The 17,323-nt window shown below is 31.7% G+C and overlaps 18 non-coding genes across 18 annotated transcripts; all 18 read right to left on the bottom strand.

The window, feature by feature from the left end:
• Window positions 1–1,967: 1,967 nt before the first annotated feature.
• On the bottom strand, window positions 1,968–2,040 carry TRNAV-AAC. Its single transcript has one exon. It is a non-coding gene; the product is annotated as a tRNA-Val (tRNA).
• Window positions 2,041–3,696: 1,656 nt separating this feature from the next.
• On the bottom strand, window positions 3,697–3,770 carry TRNAV-CAC. Its single transcript has one exon. It is a non-coding gene; the product is annotated as a tRNA-Val (tRNA).
• A 511-nt stretch (window positions 3,771–4,281) lies between these two features.
• TRNAV-CAC lies at window positions 4,282–4,355 on the bottom strand. The gene has a single exon. It is a non-coding gene; the product is annotated as a tRNA-Val (tRNA).
• Window positions 4,356–5,436: 1,081 nt separating this feature from the next.
• On the bottom strand, window positions 5,437–5,510 carry TRNAV-CAC. The gene has a single exon. It is a non-coding gene; the product is annotated as a tRNA-Val (tRNA).
• Window positions 5,511–6,577: 1,067 nt separating this feature from the next.
• Window positions 6,578–6,652, bottom strand: TRNAV-CAC. The gene has a single exon. It is a non-coding gene; the product is annotated as a tRNA-Val (tRNA).
• Window positions 6,653–7,741: 1,089 nt separating this feature from the next.
• On the bottom strand, window positions 7,742–7,815 carry TRNAV-CAC. The gene has a single exon. It is a non-coding gene; the product is annotated as a tRNA-Val (tRNA).
• Window positions 7,816–8,319: 504 nt separating this feature from the next.
• Window positions 8,320–8,393, bottom strand: TRNAV-CAC. The gene has a single exon. It is a non-coding gene; the product is annotated as a tRNA-Val (tRNA).
• A 512-nt stretch (window positions 8,394–8,905) lies between these two features.
• TRNAV-CAC lies at window positions 8,906–8,979 on the bottom strand. Its single transcript has one exon. It is a non-coding gene; the product is annotated as a tRNA-Val (tRNA).
• A 1,665-nt stretch (window positions 8,980–10,644) lies between these two features.
• TRNAV-CAC lies at window positions 10,645–10,717 on the bottom strand. Its single transcript has one exon. It is a non-coding gene; the product is annotated as a tRNA-Val (tRNA).
• Window positions 10,718–11,218: 501 nt separating this feature from the next.
• Window positions 11,219–11,292, bottom strand: TRNAV-CAC. The gene has a single exon. It is a non-coding gene; the product is annotated as a tRNA-Val (tRNA).
• Window positions 11,293–11,797: 505 nt separating this feature from the next.
• TRNAV-CAC lies at window positions 11,798–11,871 on the bottom strand. Its single transcript has one exon. It is a non-coding gene; the product is annotated as a tRNA-Val (tRNA).
• Window positions 11,872–12,378: 507 nt separating this feature from the next.
• TRNAV-CAC lies at window positions 12,379–12,452 on the bottom strand. The gene has a single exon. It is a non-coding gene; the product is annotated as a tRNA-Val (tRNA).
• Window positions 12,453–12,960: 508 nt separating this feature from the next.
• TRNAV-CAC lies at window positions 12,961–13,035 on the bottom strand. The gene has a single exon. It is a non-coding gene; the product is annotated as a tRNA-Val (tRNA).
• A 508-nt stretch (window positions 13,036–13,543) lies between these two features.
• Window positions 13,544–13,617, bottom strand: TRNAV-CAC. Its single transcript has one exon. It is a non-coding gene; the product is annotated as a tRNA-Val (tRNA).
• A 510-nt stretch (window positions 13,618–14,127) lies between these two features.
• Window positions 14,128–14,201, bottom strand: TRNAA-UGC. Its single transcript has one exon. It is a non-coding gene; the product is annotated as a tRNA-Ala (tRNA).
• A 1,696-nt stretch (window positions 14,202–15,897) lies between these two features.
• Window positions 15,898–15,971, bottom strand: TRNAV-CAC. The gene has a single exon. It is a non-coding gene; the product is annotated as a tRNA-Val (tRNA).
• A 509-nt stretch (window positions 15,972–16,480) lies between these two features.
• Window positions 16,481–16,554, bottom strand: TRNAV-AAC. The gene has a single exon. It is a non-coding gene; the product is annotated as a tRNA-Val (tRNA).
• A 509-nt stretch (window positions 16,555–17,063) lies between these two features.
• Window positions 17,064–17,137, bottom strand: TRNAV-CAC. The gene has a single exon. It is a non-coding gene; the product is annotated as a tRNA-Val (tRNA).
• Between the last annotated feature and the right edge of the window lie 186 nt (window positions 17,138–17,323).

Genomic DNA, 17,323 nt, shown 5'->3' with positions numbered 1-17,323 from the left:
AAAAATAACATGTTTGAGCCCAGGTTTGCACTAGGACCATAATGTGTTAGATTTGCGTGATAACCAACTACACCACCCAGACAACTACATTTTTTATTTTCTTTTTACTAACTAAATTAGAATGATACGATTTTTAATTCGAGAAGTAATTAAATCCAGAGGTGTGTTTAAAAAGTTGTCAACCAAACACTAATTTCCTTGTAAAAAAACGAAGAGCTTAGAAGTAAATTAACATGTTGAGCCCCAGGTTTGAACTGGGGACCTCTAGTGTGTGAGATTAGCGTGATAACAACTACACCACCCAGAAAAGTTACAATTTGTACTTTCTTATTACTAATCTAATCGGAATGTTACCGTTTATAAATAGGGAATGTGATTTTTAATAATAGGGTAATCAAATCCATACTTGTGTTTTATAAAGTTGTCAACCAAACACTAACAATTATTTTTATTCTCATTTCTAATGTGTAAACTGATGTACGAAACATACACTAAAATCTATCAAAGTATAATTAAGAAGGAAAATACTTACCAATATAATTTCAAAACATCTCCTGGTAAAAACACAGGTGGAAAGCAAAATAACATGTTTGAGCCCAGGTTTGCACTAGGGACCACTAATGTGTTAGATTTGCGTGATAACCAAACTACACCACAGACAACTACATTTTTTATTTTCTTTTTACTAACTAAATTAGAATGATACGATTTTTAATTCGAGAAGTAATTAAATCCAGAGGTGTGTTTTAAAAAGTTGTCAACCAAACACTAATTTCCTTGTAAAAAAACGAAGAGCTTAGAAGTAAATTAACATGTCTGAGCCCAGTTTGAACTGGGGACTCTAGTGTGTGAAACTAGCGTGATAACCAACTACACCACCCAGACAAGTTACAATTTGTACTTTCTTATTACTAATCTAATCGGAATGTTACCGTTTATAAATAGGGAATGTGATTTTTAAATAGGGGTAATCAAATCCATACTTGTGTTTATAAAGTTGTCAACCAAACACTAACTATGATTTTATTCTCATTTCTAATGTGTAAACTGATGTACGAAACATACACTAAAATCTATCAAAGTATAATTAAGAAAGGAAAATACTTACCAATATAATTTAAAAACATCTCCTGGTAAAAACACAGGTGGAAAGCAAAATAACATGTTTGAGCCCAGGTTTGCACTAGGGACCACTAATGTGTTAGATTTGCGTGATAACCAACTACACCACCCAGACAACTACATTTTTATTTTCTTTTTACTAACTAAATTAGAATGATACGATTTTTAATTCGAGAAGTAATTAAATCCAGAGGTGTGTTTAAAAAAGTTGTCAACCAAACACTAATTTCCTTGTAAAAAAACGAAGAGCTTAGAAGCTCAGTAAATTAACATGTTGAATCCAGGTTTGAATGGGGACCTCTAGTGTGTGAGACTAGCGTGATAACCAACTACACCCCAACAAGTTACAATTTGTACTTTCTTATTACAATCTAATCGAATGTTACCGTTTATAAATAGGGAATGTGATTTTTAATAATAGGGGTAATCAAATCCATACTTGTGTTTTATAAAGTTGTCAACCAAACACTAACTATGATTTTTTATTCTCATTTCTAATGTGTAAACTCATGTACGAAACATACACTAAAATCTATCAAAGTATAATTAAGAAAGGAAAATACTTACCAATATAATTTCAAAACATCTCCTGGTAAAAACACAGGTGGAAAGCAAAATAACATGTTTGAGCCCAGGTTTGCACTAGGGCCACTAATGTGTTAGATTTGCGTGATAACCAACACCACCCCAGACAACTACATTTTTTATTTTCTTTTTACTAACTAAATTAGAATGATACGATTTTTAATTCGAGAAGTAATTAAATCCAGAGGTGTGTTTAAAAAGTTGTCAACCAAACACTAATTTCCTTGTAAAAAAACGAAGAGCTTAGAAGTAAATTAACATGTCTGAACCCAGGTTTGAACTGGGGACCTCTAGTGTGTTAGACTAGCGTGATAACAACTACACCACCCAGAGAAGTTACAATTTACTTTCTTATTACTAATCTAATCGGAATGTTACCGTTTATAAATAGGGAATGTGATTTTTAATAATAGGGGTAATCAAATCCATACTTGTGTTTTATAAAGTTGTCAACCAAACACTAACTATGATTTTTATTCTCATTTCTAATGTGTAAACTGATGTACGAAACATACACTAAAATCTATCAAAGTATAATTAAGAAAGGAAAATACTTACCAATATAATTTCAAAACATCTCCTGGTAAAAACACAGGTGGAAAGCAAAATAACATGTTTGAGCCCAGGTTTGCACTAGGGACCACTAATGTGTTAGATTTGCGTGATAACCAACTACACCACCAGACAACTACATTTTTTTTTTTTTTACTAACTAAATTAGAATGATACGATTTTTAATTCGAGAAGTAATTAAATCCAGAGTGGTTTAAAAAAGTTGTCAACCAAACACTAATTTCCTTGTAAAAAAACGAAGAGCTTAGAAGCTCAGTAAATTAACATGTTTGAGCCAGGTTTGAATTGGGGACCTCTAGTGTGTGAGACTAGCGTGATAACCAACTACACCACCAACAAGTTACAATTTGTACTTTCTTATTACTAATCTAATCGGAATGTTACCGTTTATAAATAGGGAATGTGATTTTTAATTAGGGGTAATCAAATCCATACTTGTGTTTTATAAAGTTGTCAACCAAACACTAACTATGATTTTTATTCTCATTTCTAATGTGTAAACTGATGTACGAAACATACACTAAAATCTATCAAAGTATAATTAAGAAAGGAAAATACTTACATTATAATTTCAAAACATCTCCTGGTAAAAACACAGGTGGAAAGCAAAATAACATGTTTGAGCCCAGGTTTGCACTAGGGACCACTAATGTGTTAGATTTGCGTGATAACCAACTACACCACCCAGACAACTACATTTTTTATTTCTTTTTACTAACTAAATTAGAATGATACGATTTTTAATTCGAGAAGTAATTAAATCCAGAGGTGTGTTTTAAAAAGTTGTCAACCAAACACTAATTTCCTTGTAAAAAAACGAAGAGCTTAGAAGTAAATTAACATGTCTGAGCCAGGTTTGAATGGGGACCTCTAGTGTGAGACTAGCGTGATAACCAACTACACCACCCAGACAAGTTACAATTTGTACTTTCTTATTACTAATCTAATCGGAATGTTACCGTTTATAAATAGGGAATGTGATTTTTAATAATAGGGGTAATCAAATCCATACTTGTGTTTTATAAAGTTGTCAACCAAACACTAACTATGATTTTTATTCTCATTTCTAATGTGTAAACTGATGTACGAAACATACACTAAAATCTATCAAAGTATAATTAAGAAAGGAAATACTTACCAATATAATTTCAAAAACATCTCCTGGTAAAAACACAGGTGGAAAGCAAAATAACATGTTTGAGCCAGGTTTGCACTAGGGACCACTAATGTGTTAGATTTGCGTGATAACCAACTACACCACCCAGACAACTACATTTATTTTCTTTTACTAACTAAATTAGAATGATACGATTTTTAATTCGAGAAGTAATTAAATCCAGAGGTGTGTTTTAAAAAGTTGTCAACCAAACACTAATTTCCTTGTAAAAAAAAAAAGAGCTTAGAAGTAAATTAACATGTCTGAGCCCAGGTTTGAACTGGGGACCTCTAGTGTGTGAGACTAGCGTGATAACCAACTACACCACCCAGACAAGTTACAATTTGTACTTTCTTATTACTAATCTAATCGGAATGTTACCGTTTATAAATAGGGAATGTGATTTTTAATAATAGGGGTAATCAAATCCATACTTGTGTTTTATAAAGTTGTCAACCAAACACTAACTATGATTTTTATTCTCATTTCTAATGTGTAAACTGATGTACGAAACATACACTAAAATCTATCAAAGTATAATTAAAAGGAAAATACTTACCAATATAATTTCAAAAACATCTCCTGGTAAAAACACAGGTGGAAAGCAAAATAACATGTTTGAGCCCAGGTTTGCACTAGGGACCACTAATGTGTTAGATTTGCGTGATAACCAACTACACCACCCAGACAACTACATTTTTTATTTTCTTTTACTAACTAAAATAGAATGATACGATTTTTAATTCGAGAAGTAATTAAATCCAGAGGTGTGTTTTAAAAAGTTGTCAACCAAACACTAATTTCCTTGTAAAAAAAAAAACGAAGAGCTTAGAAGTAAATTAACATGTCTGAGCCCAGGTTTGAACTGGGGACCTCTAGTGTGTGAGACTAGCGTGATAACCAACTACACCACCCAGACAAGTTACAATTTGTACTTTCTTATTACTAATCTAATCGGAATGTTACCGTTTATAAATAGGGAATTGATTTTTAATAATAGGGGTAATCAAATCCATACTTGTGTTTTAAAAGTTGTCAACCAAACACTAACTATGATTTTTTTATTCTCATTTCTAATGTGTAAACTGATGTACGAAACATACACTAAAATCTATCAAAGTATAATTAAGAAAGGAAAATACTTACCAATATAATTTCAAAACATCTCCTGGTAAAAACACAGGTGGAAAGCAAAATAACATGTTTGAGCCCAGGTTTGCACTAGGGACCACTAATGTGTTAGATTTGCGTGATAACCAACTACACCACCCAGACAACTACATTTTTTATTTTTTTTTACTAACTAAATTAGAATGATACGATTTTTAATTCGAGAAGTAATTAAATCCAGAGTGTGTTTTAAAAAAGTTGTCAACCAAACACTAATTTCCTTGTAAAAAAACGAAGAGCTTAGAAGTAAATTAACATGTTGAGCCAGGTTTGAATGGGGACCTCTAGTGTGTGAGACTAGCGTGATAACCAACTACACCACCCGAACAAGTTACAATTTGTACTTTCTTATTACTAATCTAATCGAATGTTACCGTTTATAAATAGGGAATGTGATTTTTAATAATAGGGTAATCAAATCCATACTTGTGTTTTATAAAGTTGTCAACCAAACACTAACTATGATTTTTATCTCATTTCTAATGTGTAAACTGATGTACGAAACATACACTAAAATCTATCAAAGTATAATTAAAAAGGAAAATACTTACCAATATATTTCAAAACATCTCCTGGTAAAAACACAGGTGGAAAGCAAAATAACATGTTTGAGCCCAGGTTTGCACTAGGGACCACTAATGTGTTAGATTTGCGTGATAACCAACTACACCACCCAGACAACTACATTTTTATTTTCTTTTTACTAACTAAATTAGAATGATACGATTTTTAATTCGAGAAGTAATTAAATCCAGAGGTGTGTTTAAAAAAGTTGTCAACCAAAACTAATTTCCTTGTAAAAAAACGAAGAGCTTAGAAGTAAATTAACATGTCTGAGCCCAGGTTTGAACTGGGGACCTCTAGTGTGTGAGACTAGCGTGATAACCAACTACACCACCCAGACAAGTTACAATTTGTACTTTCTTATTACTAATCTAATCGGAATGTTACCGTTTATAAATAGGGAATGTGATTTTAATAATAGGGGTAATCAAATCCATACTTGTGTTTTATAAAGTTGTCAACCAAACACTAACTATGATTTTTATTCTCATTTCTAATGTGTAAACTGATGTACGAAACATACACTAAAATCTATCAAAGTATAATTAAGAAAAAAATACTTACCAATATAATTTCAAAACATCTCCTGGTAAAAACACAGGTGGAAAGCAAAATAACATGTTTGAGCCCAGGTTTGCACTAGGGACCACTAATGTGTTAGATTTGCGTGATAACCAACTACACCACCAGACAACTACATTTTTTTTTCTTTTTAAATTAAATGATGATTTTTAATTCGAGAAGTAATTAAATCCAGAGGTGTGTTTAAAAAGTTGTCAACCAAACACTAATTTCCTTGTAAAAAAACGAAGAGCTTAGAAGCAAATTTAATGTCTGAGCCCAGGTTTGAATGGGGACCTCTAGTGTGTGAGACTAGCGTGATAACAACTACACCACCAGACAAGTTACATTTTCTACTTTCTTATTAGAAATCTAATCGAAATGTTACCGTTTATAAATAGGAATGTGATTTTAATTGTAGGGGTAATCAAATCCATACTTGTGTTTTATAAAGTTGTCAACCAAAACTAACTATGATTTTTATTCTCATTTCTAATGTGTAAACTCATGTACGAAACATACACTAAAATCTATCAAAGTATAATTAAGAAAGGAAAATACTTACCAATATAATTTCAAAACATCTCCTGTAAAAACACAGGTGGAAAGCAAAATAACATGTTTGAGCCCAGGTTTGCACTAGGGACCACTAATGTGTTAGATTTGCGTGATAACCAACTACACCACCCAGACAACTACATTTTTTATTTTCTTTTTACTAACTAAATTAGAATGATACGATTTTTAATTCGAGAAGTAATTAAATCCAGAGGTGTGTTTTAAAAAGTTGTCAACCAAACACTAATTTCCTTGTAAAAAAACGAAGAGCTTAGAAGTAAATTAACATGTCTGAGCCCAGGTTTGAAACTGGGGACCTCTAGTGTGTGAGACTAGCGTGATAACCAACTACACCACCCAGACAAGTTACAATTTGTACTTTCTTATTACTAATCTAATCGGAATGTTACCGTTTATAAATAGGGAATGTGATTTTTAATAATAGGGGTAATCAAATCCATACTTGTGTTTTATAAAGTTGTCAACCAAACACTAACTATGATTTTTATTCTCATTTCTAATGTGTAAACTGATGTACGAAACATACACTAAAATCTATCAAAGTATAATTAAGAAAGGAAAATACTTACCAATATAATTTCAAAACATCTCCTGGTAAAAACACAGGTGGAAAGCAAAATAACATGTTTGAGCCCAGGTTTGCACTAGGGACCACTAATGTGTTAGATTTGCGTGATAACCAACTACACCACCAGACAACTACATTTTTTATTTTCTTTTTACTAACTAAATTAGAATGATACGATTTTTAATTCGAGAAGTAATTAAATCCAGAGTGTGTTTAAAAAAGTTGTCAACCAAACACTAATTTCCTTGTAAAAAAACGAAGAGCTTAGAAGCTCAAGTAAATTAACATGTTTGAATCCAGGTTTGAATGGGGACCTCTAGTGTGTGAGACTAGCGTGATAACCAACTACACCACCCAACAAGTTACAATTTGTACTTTCTTATTACTAATCTAATCGGAATGTTACCGTTTATAAATAGGGATTGTGATTTTTAATAATAGGGGTAATCAAATCCATACTTGTGTTTTATAAAGTTGTCAACCAAACACTAACTATGATTTTTATTCTCATTTCTAATGTGTAAACTCATGTACGAAACATACACTAAAATCTATCAAAGTATAATTAAGAAGGAAAATACTTACCAATATAATTTCAAAACATCTCCTGGTAAAACACAGGTGGAAAGCAAAATAACATGTTTGAGCCCAGGTTTGCACTAGGGACCAATGTGTTAGATTTGCGTGATAACCAACTACACCACCCAGACAACTACATTTTTTATTTTCTTTTTACTAACTAAATTAGAATGATACGATTTTTAATTCGAGAAGTAATTAAATCCAGAGGTGTGTTTTAAAAAGTTGTCAACCAAACACTAATTTCCTTGTAAAAAAAAAAAGAGCTTAGAAGTAAATTAACATGTCTGAGCCCAGGTTTGAACTGGGGACCTCTAGTGTGTGAGACTAGCGTGATAACCAACTACACCACCCAGACAAGTTACAATTTGTACTTTCTTATTACTAATCTAATCGAATGTTACCGTTTATAAATAGGGAATGTGATTTTTAATAATAGGGGTAATCAAATCCATACTTGTGTTTTATAAAGTTGTCAACCAAACACTAACTATTTTTTTTTATCATTTCTAATGTGTAACTGATGTACGAAACATACACTAAAATCTATCAAAGTATAATTAAGAAAGGAAAATACTTACCAATATAATTTCAAAACATCTCCTGGTAAAAACACAGGTGGAAAGCAAAATAACATGTTTGAGCCCAGGTTTGCACTAGGGACCACTAATGTGTTAGATTTGCGTGATAACCAACTACACCACCCAGACAACTACATTTTTATTTTCTTTTTACTAACTAAATTAGAATGATACGATTTTTAATTCGAGAAGTAATTAAATCCAGAGGTGTGTTTAAAAAAGTTGTCAACCAAACACTAATTTCCTTGTAAAAAAATGAAGAGCTTAGAAGTAAATTAACATGTTTGAGCCCAGGTTTGAACTGGGGACCTCTAGTGTGTGAGACTAGCGTGATAACCAACTACACCACCCAGACAAGTTACAATTTGTACTTTCTTATTACTAATCTAATCGGAATGTTACCGTTTATAAATAGGGAATGTGATTTTTAATAATAGGGGTAATCAAATCCATACTTGTGTTTTATAAAGTTGTCAACCAAACACTAACAATTATTTTTATTCTCATTTCTAATGTGTAAACTGATGTACGAAACATACACTAAAATCTATCAAAGTATAATTAAGGAAGGAAAATACTTACCAATATAATTTAAAAAACATCTCCTGGTAAAAAACACAGGTGGAAAGCAAAATAACATGTTTGAGCCCAGGTTTGCACTAGGGACCACTAATGTGTTAGATTTGCGTGATAACCAACTACACCACCCAGACAACTACATTTTTATTTTCTTTTTTACTAACTAAATTAGAATGATACGATTTTTAATTCGAGAAGTAATTAAATCCAGAGGTGTGTTTTAAAAAAGTTGTCAACCAAACACTAATTTCCTTGTAAAAAAACGAAGAGCTTAGAAGTAAATTAACATGTTTGAGCCCAGGTTTGAACTGGGGACCTCTAGTGTGTGAGACTAGCGTGATAACCAACTACACCACCCAGAGAAAGTTACAATTTGTACTTTCTTATTACTAATCTAATCGGAATGTTACCGTTTATAAATAGGGAATGTGATTTTTAATAATAGGGTAATCAAATCCATACTTGTGTTTTATAAAGTTGTCAACCAAACACTAACTATTATTTTTATTCTCATTTCTAATGTGTAAACTGATGTACGAAACATACACTAAAATCTATCAAAGTATAATTAAGAAGGAAAATACTTACCAATATAATTTAAAACATCTCCTGGTAAAAACACAGGTGGAAAGCAAAATAACATGTTTGAGCCCAGGTTTGCACTAGGGACCACTAATGTAGATTTGCGTGATAACCAACTACACCACCCAGACAACTACATTTTTTATTTTCTTTTTACTAACTAAATTAGAATGATACGATTTTTAATTCGAGAAGTAATTAAATCCAGAGGTGTGTTTAAAAAAGTTGTCAACCAAACACTAATTTCCTTGTAAAAAAACGAAGAGCTTAGAAGTAAATTAACATGTCTGAGCCCAGGTTTGAATGGGGACCTCTAGTGTGAAGACTAGCGTGATAACCAACTACACCACCAGAAGTTACAATTTGTACTTTCTTATTACTAATCTAATCGGAATGTTACCGTTTATAATAGGGAATGTGATTTTTAATAATAGGGGTAATCAAATCCATACTTGTGTTTTATAAAGTTGTCAACCAAACATTAACTATGATTTTTATTCTCATTTCTAATGTGTAAACTGATGTACGAACATACACTAAAATCTATCAAAGTATAATTAAGAAGGAAAATACTTACCAATATAATTTCAAAACATCTCCTGGTAAAAACACAGGTGGAAAGCAAAATAACATGTTTGAGCCCAGGTTTGCACTAGGGACCACTAATGTGTTAGATTTGCGTGATAACCAACTACACACCCAGACAACTACATTTTTTATTTTCTTTTTACTAACTAAATTAGAATGATACGATTTTTAATGATTTTTAATTCGAGAAGTAATTAAATCCAGAGGTGTGTTTTAAAAATTGTCAACCAAACACTAATTTCCTTGTAAAAAAAAAAAGAGCTTAGAAAAATTTAACATGTCTGAGCCCAGTTTGAACTGGGGACCTCTAGTGTGAGACTAGCGTGATAACCAACTACACCACCCAGACAAGTTACACTTTTCTACTTTCTTATTACTAATCTAATCGAAATGTTACCGTTTATAAATAGGGAATGTGATTTTTAATAATAGGGGTAATCAAATCCATACTTGTGTTTTATAAAGTTGTCAACCAAACACTAACTATGATTTTTATTCTCATTTCTAATGTGTAAACTGATGTACGAAACATACACTAAAATCTATCAAAGTATAATTAAGAAGGAAAATACTTACCAATATAATTTCAAAACATCTCCTGGTAAAAACACAGGTGGAAAGCAAAATAACATGTTTGAGCCCAGGTTTGCACTAGGGACCACTAATGTGTTAGATTTGCGTGATAACCAACTACACCACCCAGACAACTACATTTTTTATTTTCTTTTTACTAACTAAATTAGAATGATACGATTTTTAATTCGAGAAGTAATTAAATCCAGAGTGTGTTTTAAAAAGTTGTCAACCAAACACTAATTTCCTTGTAAAAAAACGAAGAGCTTAGAAGTAAATTAACATGTCTGAGCCCAGGTTTGAACTGGGGACTCTAGTGTGTGAGACTAGCGTGATAACCAACTACACCACCCAGATTACAATTTTCTACTTTCTTATTACTAATCTAATCGGAATGTTACCGTTTATAAATAGGGAATGTGATTTTTAATAATAGGGGTAATCAAATCCATACTTGTGTTTTATAAAGTTGTCAACCAAACACTAACTATGATTTTTATTCTCATTTCTAATGTGTAAACTCATGTACGAAACATACACTAAAATCTATCAAAGTATAATTAAGAAGGAAAATACTTACCAATATAATTTCAAAACATCTCCTGGTAAAAACACAGGTGGAAAGCAAAATAACATGTTTGAGCCCAGGTTTGCACTAGGGACCACTAATGTGTTAGATTTGCGTGATAACCAACTACACCACCCAGACAACTACATTTTTTATTCTTTTTACTAACTAAATTAGAATGATACGATTTTAATTCGAGAAGTAATTAAATCCAGAGTGTGTTTTAAAAAGTTGTCAACCAAACACTAATTTCCTTGTAAAAAAACGAAGAGCTTAGAAGTAAATTAACATGTCTGAGCCCAGGTTTGAACTGGGGACCTCTAGTGTGTGAGACTAGCGTGATAACCAACTACACCACCGAGAAGTTACAATTTGTACTTTCTTATTACTAATCTAATCGGAATGTTACCGTTTATAAATAGGGAATGTGATTTTTAATAATAGGGGTAATCAAATCCATACTTGTGTTTTATAAAGTTGTCAACCAAACACTAACTATTATTTTATTCTCATTTCTAATGTGTAAACTGATGTACGAAACATACACTAAAATCTATCAAAGTATAATTAAGAAGGAAAATACTTACCAATATAATTTCAAAACATCTCCTGGTAAAAACACAGGTGGAAAGCAAAATAACATGTTTGAGCCCAGGTTTGCACTAGGGACCACTAATGTGTTAGATTTGCGTGATAACCAACTACACACCACAAGACAACTACATTTTTTATTTTCTTTTTACTAACTAAATTAGAATGATACGATTTTTAATTCGAGAAGTAATTAAATCCAGAGGTGTGTTTAAAAAGTTGTCAACCAAACACTAATTTCCTTGTAAAAAAACGAAGAGCTTAGAAGTAAATTAACATGTCTGAGCCCAGGTTTGAACTGGGGACCTCTAGTGTGTGAGACTAGCGTGATAACCAACTACACCACCCAGACAAGTTACAATTTGTACTTTCTTATTACTAATCTAATCGGAATGTTACCGTTTATAAATAGGGAATGTGATTTTTAATAATAGGGGTAATCAAATCCATACTTGTGTTTTATAAAGTTGTCAACCAAACACTAACTATGATTTTTATTCTCATTTCTAATGTGTAAACTGATGTACGAAACATACACTAAAATCTATCAAAGTATAATTAAGAAGGAAAATACTTACCAATATAATTTCAAAACATCTCCTGGTAAAAACACAGGTGGAAAGCAAAATAACATGTTTGAGCCCAGGTTTGCACTAGGGACCACTAATGTGTTAGATTTGCGTGATAACCAACTACACCACCCAGACAACTACATTTTTTATTTTCTTTTTACTAACTAAATTAGAATGATACGATTTTTAATTCGAGAAGTAATTAAATCCAGAGGTGTGTTTTAAAAAGTTGTCAACCAAACACTAATTTCCTTGTAAAAAAAAAAGAGCTTAGAAGTAAATTAACATGTCTGAGCCCAGGTTTGAACTGGGGACCTCTAGTGTGTGAGACTAGCGTGATAACCAACTACACCACCCAGACAAGTTACAATTTGTACTTTCTTATTACTAATCTAATCGGAATGTTACCGTTTATAAATAGGGAATGTGATTTTTAATAATAGGGGTAATCAAATCCATACTTGTGTTTTATAAAGTTGTCAACCAAACATTAACAATTATTTTTATTCTCATTTCTAATGTGTAAACTGATGTACGAAAACATACACTAAAATCTATCAAAGTATAATTAAGGAAGGAAAATACTTACCAATATAATTTAAAACATCTCCTGGTAAAAACACAGGTGGAAAGCAAAATAACATGTTTGAGCCCAGGTTTGCACTAGGGACCACTAATGTGTTAGATTTGCGTGATAACCAACTACACCACCCAGACAACTACATTTTTTATTTTCTTTTTACTAACTAAATTAGAATGATACGATTTTTAATTCGAGAAGTAATTAAATCCAGAGGTGTGTTTAAAAAAGTTGTCAACCAAACACTAATTTCCTGTAAAAAAATGAAGAGCTTAGAAGTAAATTAACATGTTTGAGCCCAGGTTTGAAACTGGGGACCTCTAGTGTGTGAGACTAGCGTGATAACCAACTACACCACCCAGAGAAGTTACAATTGTACTTTCTTATTACTAATCTAATCGGAATGTTACCGTTTATAAATAGGGAATGTGATTTTTATAATAGGGTAATCAAATCCATACTTGTGTTTTATAAAGTTGTCAACCAAACATTAACAATTATTTTTATTCTCATTTCTAATGTGTAAACTGATGTACGAAACATACACTAAATCAATCAAAGTATAATTAAGGAAGGAAAATACTTACCAATATAATTTTAAAACATCTCCTGGTAAAAACACAGGTGGAAAGCCAAAATAACATGTTTGAGCCCAGGTTTGCACTAGGGACCACTAATGTGTTAGATTTGGTGATAACCAACTACACCACCCAGGCAACTACATTTTTTATTTTCTTTTTACTAACTAAATTAGAATGATACGATTTTTAATTGCGAGAAGTAATTAAATCCAGAGGTGTGTTTAAAAAAGTTGTCAACCAAACACCTAATTTCCTTGTAAAAAAAACGAAGAGCTTAGAAGTAAATTAACATGTTTGAGCCCAGGTTTGAACAGGGGACCTCGAGTGTGTGAGACTAGCGTGATAACCAACTACACCACCCAGAGAAGTTACAATTTGTACTTTCTTATTACTAATCTAATCGGAATGTTACCGTTTATAAATAGGGAATGTGATTTTTAATAATAGGGGTAATCAAATCCATACTTGTGTTTTATAAAGTTGTCAACCAAACCATTAACAATTATTTTTATTCTCATTTCTAATGTGTAAACTGATGTACGAAACATACATTAAAATCTATCAAAGTATAATTAAGGAAGGAAAATACTTACCAATATAATTTTAAAACATCTCCTGGTAAAAACACAGGTGGAAAGCAAAATAACATGTTTGAGCCCAGGTTTGCAGTAGGGACCACTAATGTGCTAGATTTGCGTGATAACCAACTACACCACCCTCACAACTACATTTTTTATTTTCTTTTTACTAACTAAATTAGAATGATACGATTTTTAATTCGAGAAGTAATTAAATCCAGAGGTGTGTTTAAAAAAGTTGTCAACCAAACACTAATTTCCTTGTAAAAAAACGAAGAGCTTAGAAGTAAATTAACATGTTTGAGCCCAGGTTTGAACTGGGGACCTCGAGTGTGCAAGACTAGTGTGATAACCAACTACACCACCCAGAGAAGTTACAATTTGTACTTTCTTATTACTAATCTAATCGGAATGTTACCGTTTATAAATAGGGAATGTGATTTTTAATAATAGGGGTAATCAAATCCATACTTGTGTTTTATAAAGTTGTCAACCAAACATTAACAATTATTTTTATTCTCATTTCTAATGTGTAAACTGATGTACGAAACATACACTAAAATCTATCAAAGTATAATTAAGGAAGGAAAATACTTACCAATATAATTTTAAAACATCTCCTGGTAAAAACACAGGTGGAAAGCAAAATAACATGTTTGAGCCCAGGTTTGCACTAGGGACCACTAATGTGTTAGATTTGCGTGATAACCAACTACACCACCTAGACAACTACATTTTTTATTTTCTTTTTACTAACTAAATTAGAATGATACGATTTTTAATGATGGAATGAGATTTTTAATTCGAGAAGTAATTAAATCCATAGTTATGTTTTAATAAGTCGTCAACCAAACACTAATTTTCTAGTAAAAAAAAAAAAAGAGCTTAGAACCAAATTTACATATCTGAGCCCATGTTTGAATTGGCGACCTCCAGTCTATGAGACTAGTGTGATACCAACTACACCACCCAGACAAGCTACATTTTCTACATTCTTATTAGAAATCTAATCGAAATGTTACCGTTTATAATTAGGGAATTTGATTTTTAATTTTTGTGGTAATCAAATCCATACTTGTGTTTTATAAAGTTGTCAACCAAACACTAACTATGATTTTTATTCTCATTTCTAATGTGTAAACTCATGTACGAAACATACACTAAAATCTATCAAAGTATAATTAAGGAAGGAAAATACTTACCATTATAATTTCAAAACATCTCCTGGTAAAAACACAGGTGGAAAGCAAAATAACATGTTTGAGCCCAGGTTTGCACTAGGGACCACTAATGTGTTAGATTTGCGTGATAACCAACTACACCACCCTCACAACTACATTTTTTATTTTCTTTTTACTAACTAAATTAGAATGATACGATTTTTAATTCGAGAAGTAATTAAATCCAGAGGTGTGTTTTAAAAAGTTGTCAACCAAACACTAATTTCCTTGTAAAAAAATGAAGAGCTTAGAAGTAAATTAACATGTCGGAACCCAGGTTTGAACTGGGGACCTCTAGTGTGTTAGATTAGCGTGATAACCAACTACACCACCCAGAGAAGTTACAATTTGTACTTTCTTATTACTAATCTAATCGGAATGTTACCGTTAATAAATAGGGAATGTGATTTTTACTAATAGGGGTAATCAAATCCATACTTGTGTTTTATAAATTTGTCAACCAAACATTAACAATTATTTTTATTCTCATTTCTAATGTGTAAACTAATGTACGAAACATACACTAAAATCTATCAAAGTATAATTAAGGAAGGAAAATACTTACCAATATAATTTTAAAACATCTCCTGGTAAAAACACAGGTGGAAAGCAAAATAACATGTTTGAGCCCAGGTTTGCACTAGGGACCACAAATGTGTTAGATTTGCGTGTTAACCAACTACATCACCCAGACAACTACATTTTTTATTTTCTTTTTACTAACTAAATTAGAATGATACGATTTTTAATTCGAGAAGTAATTAAATCCAGAGGTGTGTTTAAAAAAGTTGTCAACCAAACACTAATTTCCTTGTAAAAAAACGAAGAGCTTAGAAGTAAATTAACATGTTTGAGCCCAGGTTTGAACAGGGGACCTCTAGTGTGTGAGACTAGCGTGATAACCAACTACACCACCCAGAGAAGTTACAATTTGTACTTTCTTATTACTAATCTAATCGGAATGTTACCGTTTACAAATAGGGAATGTGATTTTTAATAATAGGGGTAATCAAATCCATACTTGTGTTTTATAAAGTTGTCAACCAAACATTAACAATTATTTTTATTCTCATTTCTAATGTGTAAACTGATGTACGAAACATACACTAAAATCTATCAAAGTATAATTAAGGAAGGAAAATACTTACCAATATAATTTTAAAACATCTCCTGGTAAAAACACAGGTGGAAAGCAAAATAACATGTTTGAGCCCAGGTTTGCACTAGGGACCACTAATGTGTTAGATTTGCGTGATAACCAACTACACCACCCAGACAACTACATTTTTTATTTTCTTTTTACTAACTAAATTAGAATGATACGATTTTTAATTCGAGAAGTAATTAAATCCAGAGGTGTGTTTTAAAAAGTTGTCAACCAAACACTAATTTCCTTGTAAAAAAACGAAGAGCTTAGAAGTAAATTAACATGTCTGAACCCAGGTTTGAACTGGGGACCTCTAGTGTGTTAGATTAGCATGATAACCAACTACACCACCCAGAGAAGTTACAATTTGTACTTTCTTATTACTAATCTAATCGGAATGTTACCGTTTATAAATAGGGAATGTGATTTTTAATAATAGGGGTAATCAAATCCATACTTGTGTTTTATAAAGTTGTCAACCAAACATTAACAATTATTTTTATTCTCATTTCTAATGTGTAAACTGATGTACGAAACATACACTAAAATCTATCAAAGTATAATTAACAAAGGAAAATACTTACCAATATAATTTTAAAACATCTCCTGGTAAAATCACAGGTGGAAAGCAAAATAACATGTTTGAGCCCAGCTTTGCACTAGGGACCACTAATGTGTTAGATTTGCGTGATAACCAACTACACCACCCAGACAACTACATTTTTTATTTTCTTTTTACTAACTAAATTAGAATGATACGATTTTTAATTCGAGAAGTAATTAAATCCAGAGGTGTGTTTAAAAAAGTTGTCAACCAAACACTAATTTCCTTGTAAAAAAACGAAGAGCTTAGAAGTAAATTAACATGTTTGAGCCCAAGTTTGAACTGGGGACCTCTAGTGTGTGAGACTAGCGTGATAACCAACTACACCACCCAGACAAGTTTCAATTTCTACTTTCTTATTACTAATCTAATAGTAATGTTACCGTTTATAAATAGGGAATGTGATTTTTAATAACAGGGGTAATCAAATCCATACTTGTGTTTTATAAAGTTGTCAACCAAACACTAACTATGATTTTTATTCTCATTTCTAATGTGTAAACTGATGTACGAAACATACAC

Source organism: Ipomoea nil, unplaced genomic scaffold (assembly GCF_001879475.1).
Source record: "Ipomoea nil cultivar Tokyo-kokei standard unplaced genomic scaffold, Asagao_1.1 scaffold3100, whole genome shotgun sequence".
NCBI classification, from domain to species: Eukaryota; Viridiplantae; Streptophyta; class Magnoliopsida; order Solanales; family Convolvulaceae; genus Ipomoea; species Ipomoea nil.
This window is presented reverse-complemented; position numbering and strand designations above follow the sequence as displayed.